At 44.9% G+C, this 5,692-nt stretch overlaps 1 long non-coding RNA gene across 1 annotated transcript in view; it reads right to left on the bottom strand.

The window, feature by feature from the left end:
- LOC310664597 overlaps window positions 1–5,692 on the bottom strand; it is a 346,493-nt gene that overhangs the window by 59,171 nt on the left and 281,630 nt on the right. The gene's annotated exons all lie outside the window — the stretch shown is intronic.

The raw sequence follows: 5,692 nt of genomic DNA on the forward strand, positions 1-5,692 counted from the left end.
CCTTGGGCCTGGGGGTGGGCCCCATACTCCACCACAGCATATAAAGCTCCAAGGAGGCCTCAGGTCATTACTGCTGCCACTTTGCCAGTGAGTTTTGGGGAGGACCGCTCCCCCTGGAAGCCCATTTTCCACCTTGGGCCTGGGGGCGAGCCCCATACTCCACCACAGCATATAAGGCTCCTAGGAAGTCTGGGACATTGCTGCTGCCGCTCTGCCTATGAGTCTTGGGGAGGACCGCTCCCCCTTGAAGCCCATTCTCCACCTTGGGCCTGGGGGCGGGCCCCATACTCACCTCCACAGCCTACAAGGCTCCAAGGAGGCCTCGGGTGTGTGGGGTGGTTGTTTAGTTGGGTGTGGGAATTTGTGTAATTTAATTATGTTGTGTTTGTAACTTTATGTTTTTTGTTTTTATAGTTTTATTGTTCTGTTAGTTTGTTTTTTGTATAGGTTTTAATTTGATTTTAAGGGGAGGGGTCAGGGCTGCCTGGGAGTGGGTCCCAGAAACAAAATGGCTGGGGCAGGTTCCATGGGGGGGGGATGCACTGGGACAACCGATCTCAGTGATCATGGGTAGGAGGAGGAGTTACGCTAAGACCAGACCATGTCATTACCGAGGAAGCAGGCTTAGTCGTTGTCTGAGGACTATCCCTGCCTCCAGGTCTGTGCTTTTATTTAAAATGCATCTCTGGGTTATTTGTGGGGCATCAGAATTCGTTCTTCTTCTTTTTTCAAAATATAGTCCGGCCCCCCACAAGGTCTGAGGGATGGTGGACCAGCCCACGGCTGAAAAAGATTGCTTTATCACCACAAAAAAGACGTTATTAGCCCTAGTGGAGAAAAAAACAGACCTGAAAAACATAACTGTCTTTTTTCCCCAGGAGGGGGCTTTAAGCAGGGTATTTCAATCAGAAGATGCCAAGGGAATGCTTAAATATGCTCTTTACCAGCACTGCTAGTGTGATCAAAACTGGACACACACACACACACACACACAGAGAGAGAGAGAGAAAGCTGCTTTAAAGTTTAAAAATCCACCAGAATGTTATTTAAATATGCATCTGTTTCTGGCTTTACTTAGGAATAAATTCCATTGAAGTCAAGGGAACTTACTTCTGAGTAAATATGCACATAATCTTTTTTTTTTCAATCACCAAGAAGTTCTGATATAATTCATTCAGCTGACTACCCTCCTACTCCCCAGCAATTATTATTTTTTGTATAAAAAAAAAACCATCCACAATGCAAAGAAATGTTTTAAAGTCAGAATACTTTGATCTTTCTCTTCACTCAAGGTACATCCCCATTGTAAGGATGCTGAGTAACTTGTTTCCTGATTCTGGGTAATGGGAGCTGATAGGTTATTCATCAGATATAGAGTACAAAAGACAGAGTAAAAGGCTGTACTGGAAAGGTTTTAGAAACAGATGCTTTGAACAAAAAGTTGCAAAACTCCACCTGTCCAAATCAAATAGGGAACGGGAGATGTTGTTGAATGAGGATTGTGTAGAGAGGGAAAGAAAATGGGCAAAGAGAGGGGGTGAGGGAAGTTTTATCCTTGTCTTTCCAATGCAAATAATAATAATAGCAATAATAATTTATTCCTTATACCACGCCCATCTGGCTGGGCCACCCCAGCCACTCTGGACGGCTTCCAACAGGATATTAAAAACACAATAAAACATCAAATATTAAAAACTTCCCTAAATATTTTAATACTAAAAGGAATGGGTGGGAGAGAATCCTGAACCTTCCTTCTCTCCCATATCTTCCTACAGTTACAGATGGCCAAATCTGTCAATTTTGGTTTCTTCAAGTTTCTCATCTCCCCCCCCCCCCCAAATCTCTCTCCTGCACCTTAGGGTTTTGTTTTTGTTTAGTTTGTTTTTTAAGATGAGAAGATTCAGCAGCATTTTAACTGACACATTTTGGCAAAGATTTCCCCTATCATTGTGAATTCATGTTCTGCTTAAGGCCAAATTAAAAAAAAAAAAAAAGACTTCTAAAACAGTTTCCACAGTATAAATGTTGGTTGCGCAAAGATGAAAACAAAAAACCATAATGAACATAACTAGACAATAATATTTAAATAATAATCAAAATGCACAAACGACTCCATGAAAATGAAAAAATGACACTTTATTTTTAAATTTAGAAATGACCAGTCATCTGCAAGCAGTGCCGGATTTACGTATATGCTAAACAAGCTATAGCTTAGGGCCCCACTCTCTTGGGGGACCCCCCAAATTTTTTTAAAGGATGTGTGTTTCCAAAATATAAGATAAAAAACAAATAAAATAAAACCTGCATACAGCAACAGTGTTTTGTGTTGTATATGGACCTATTAGGTCAGGGGTGAGCAAACTTTTTCAGCAGGGAGCCAGTCCACTGTCCCTCAGACCTTGTGGGGGGCTGGACTATATTTTTTGGGGGGAGGGGAGGAATAAACAAATTCCTGTGCCCCACAAATAACCCAGAGATGCATTTTAAATAAAAGCACAAATTCTACCCATGTAAAAACACCAGGCAGGCCCCACAAATAATCCAGAGATGCATTTTAAATAAAAGGACACATTCTACTCATGTAAAAACACCAGGCAGGCCCCACAAATAATCCAGAGATGCATTTTAAATAAAAGGACACATTCCACTCATGTAAAAACACGCTGATTTCTGGACCGTCCGCGGGCCAGATTTAGAAGGCGATTGGGCTGGATCCGGCCCCCAGGCCTTAGGTTGCCTGCCCTTGTATTAGGTCCATAAATTACCATATAGCATATAAGGTAAAGATAAAGGGACCCCTGACCATTAGGTCCAGTTGTGGCTGACTCTGGGGTTGTGGTGCTCATCTCGCTTTATTGGCCAAGGGAGCCAGAGTACAGCTTCCGGGTCATGTGGCCAGCATGACTAAGCCGCTTCTGGCGAACCAGAGAAGCGCAAGGAAATGCCATTTACCTTCCCGCCGGAGCGGTACCTATTTATCTACTTGCACTTTGGCATGCTTTCGAACTGCTAGGTTGGCAGAAGCAGGGACCGAGCAATGGGAGCTCACCCCTTGCGGGGATTCAAACCGCCGACCTTCTGATTGGCAAGTCCTAGGCTCTGTGGTTTAACCCACAGCGCCACCCGCGTCAGTAGCTTAGGGCCTCATCAAACCTAAATCTGGCCCTGTCTGCAAGTGTTGCATTTAAGAGCATAAGAGGAGCTCTCCTGGGTCAGGTAATAGGGCAGTCTAGCTCAGCATATTGTTCTCAGAGTGGCCAAGCAGATGTCTCTGAGATATCCACAGAGCAGCCCTCTCACCACGTATGATGGCACAAAGCTCCTGCTTGCTTCCCAGAGGCTTCTTCTTGACCATCAAGAGAACAAGATTCTGGACCAGATGGACCTTTGCTCTGATCCTGCAGGGCTCGTCTTATGTTCCGATGGGCTCAAAGTCAAAAGCAAACTGAAGCACCAACTTGCTGCTTGCAATAGCCCTGTCTCCTCTCACACTTGTGCTTCTGTGCGGCAAAATGACATGCACAGCTAAGCGCCTTGCAGTTTATCGTTTCGTTTGCCAAACTGTGATCTTGGTGGGCCATTAAAAGTCACCATTAACACGCCAGGATTTATCATGTTTACCTTTTTGTGCTCTTTTAACTTGTCACATCGGCCGTGTAAAACTAGGTCACCGTTGCTGATCAGACATGACTTTTTTTCCTTTTTTGCTCTTGACAGATGTTTGGCTGGAGGGGGGGAGGAAGCTACAGACCTAACAGTTATTTCCCAGGAAGCATGCTAGGAGGTTAGCATGACCAGAAGACTGCACAATCTGCCTCCTCTAAGTGTCTCTCTTTTTTTGCTAAGGAAACTGTCATAACAACTTGAATTTAGAATGCAGACTGATCAAGGAATAAAAGCCTCCTGAGAATGGGTAGACTAGGCAAAGTGCTACTTATGAAGGGGTGAGAATGAACTTTCACGGCATAGAGAAATGCCAGATCTTTTATTCCTGAAATGTGGAACTCTCCATTAGAAAGCTGATTATTTTTTGTCTCTTTGTACAGGCTGCCGTGTATGCGTGTGTACACACACTAGGGACTGCTATTATCTTCTCATTGAGCCTCCATTCCTGCTCAACTCAAACTTCTGCTGCTGTTTTAAGCCATTACTTTCCCCCTCTCAGTGTCCTTCCCTTCTCACTCCCATGCCATAACCACAGCAGTTGGGCAACCTGCCTTTGCTCCCCTAACCCTCCCTGACTTCATGCAAATCATGTGATGTGGCACCGCACATCCTCCAACTGTGTGTCCATGTGGAGAATTGGAGGACCTGGGAAACCAGGGTTCAAACCCCGCCACACTCAGCCATCAAGCTCTCTGAGTGACCTTAGGTCAGTTGCTCAGCCTAAGCACCCTCAGAGAGTTGTGAGGATCAGATGAAAAACAGAAGAACCACTTATGCAACCTTGAGCACCTTGGAGCAAAGGTGGTATATGCATGTACATAGAATCTCAGAACCATAGAGCTGGAAAGGACATTGAGGATCATCTAGTGCAATCCCCTGCAATGCAAGAATCCTATCCATAGCCATCCTTGTTGTTGTTGTTGTTTAGTCGTTCAGTCGTGTCCAACTCTTCGTGACCCCCTGGACCAGAGCACGCCAGGCACTCCTGTCTTCCACTGCCACCCGCAGTTTGGTCAGATTCATGTTTGTAGCTTCGAGAACACTGTCTAACCATCTCGTCCTCTGTCGTCCCCTTCTCCTTCTGCCCTCAATCTTTCCCAACATCAGGGTCTTTTCCAGTGAGTCTTCTCTTCTCATGAGGTGGCCAAAGTATTGGAGCCTCAGCTTCACGATCTGTCCTTCCAGTGAGCACTCAGGGCTGATTTCCTTAAGAATGGATGCGTTTGATCTTCTTGCAGTCCATGGGACTCTCAAGAGTCTCCTCCAGCACCATAATTCAAAAGCGTCAATTCTTCGGCGATCAGCCTTCTTTATGGTCCAGCTCTCACTTCCATACATCACTACTGGGAAAACCATAGCTTTTACTATACGGACCTTTGTTGGCAAGGTGATGTCTCCACCCAAGCCATCCTTGGGTGGGCTCAAACCATTAACCTTCTGGTTAGCAGCCAGACACACTGACCCATTGTGTATATGTAAAAACAATAACTTTATCATTATCATCATCATCACAGACCATAGCTGTCAACTTTTCCCTTTTCTTGCGAGCAATCCTATTCAGAATAAGGGGATTTCCCTTTAGAAAATGGAACAGTTGACAGCTATGTCACAGACATACAATAGCTTGCCACCTGGCATCAATAACTCTTGCTACCGATGGACTGAATAGATTCCCAGAGATTTGTGGGTAAATAATACATATCCCTTGGTAGAGCCAGCCCTACTGTTAGACAAAAGGAATTGGGGGCTACAGGGGAAACATGACATGCCAAATGGTCTATGCCCTAGCCAGATGGTGGGTGGGATATAAATAAGTTGTTGTTGTTGTTGTTGTGCACTGGTGGGATCTTCTGGCTGTTCAGCTGCAACAGCAATTCTCCCAGTTGCTCTCCTTCCGCTCCGAGTTTGCTTCCATAACCACAGGCCGTTGCTGGAATGCTTTGACAGGTGTCAAACAAGGCATGTGCAATAAACTAGATTATAATCGGTCTAGTTACCTCTGCAGAAATTGCATCCTTTCTCAGTG

This window comes from Podarcis tiliguerta, assembly GCF_965153285.1.
Source record: "Podarcis tiliguerta genome assembly, chromosome: 14".
In the NCBI taxonomy this organism is placed as follows: Eukaryota; Metazoa; Chordata; class Lepidosauria; order Squamata; family Lacertidae; genus Podarcis; species Podarcis tiliguerta.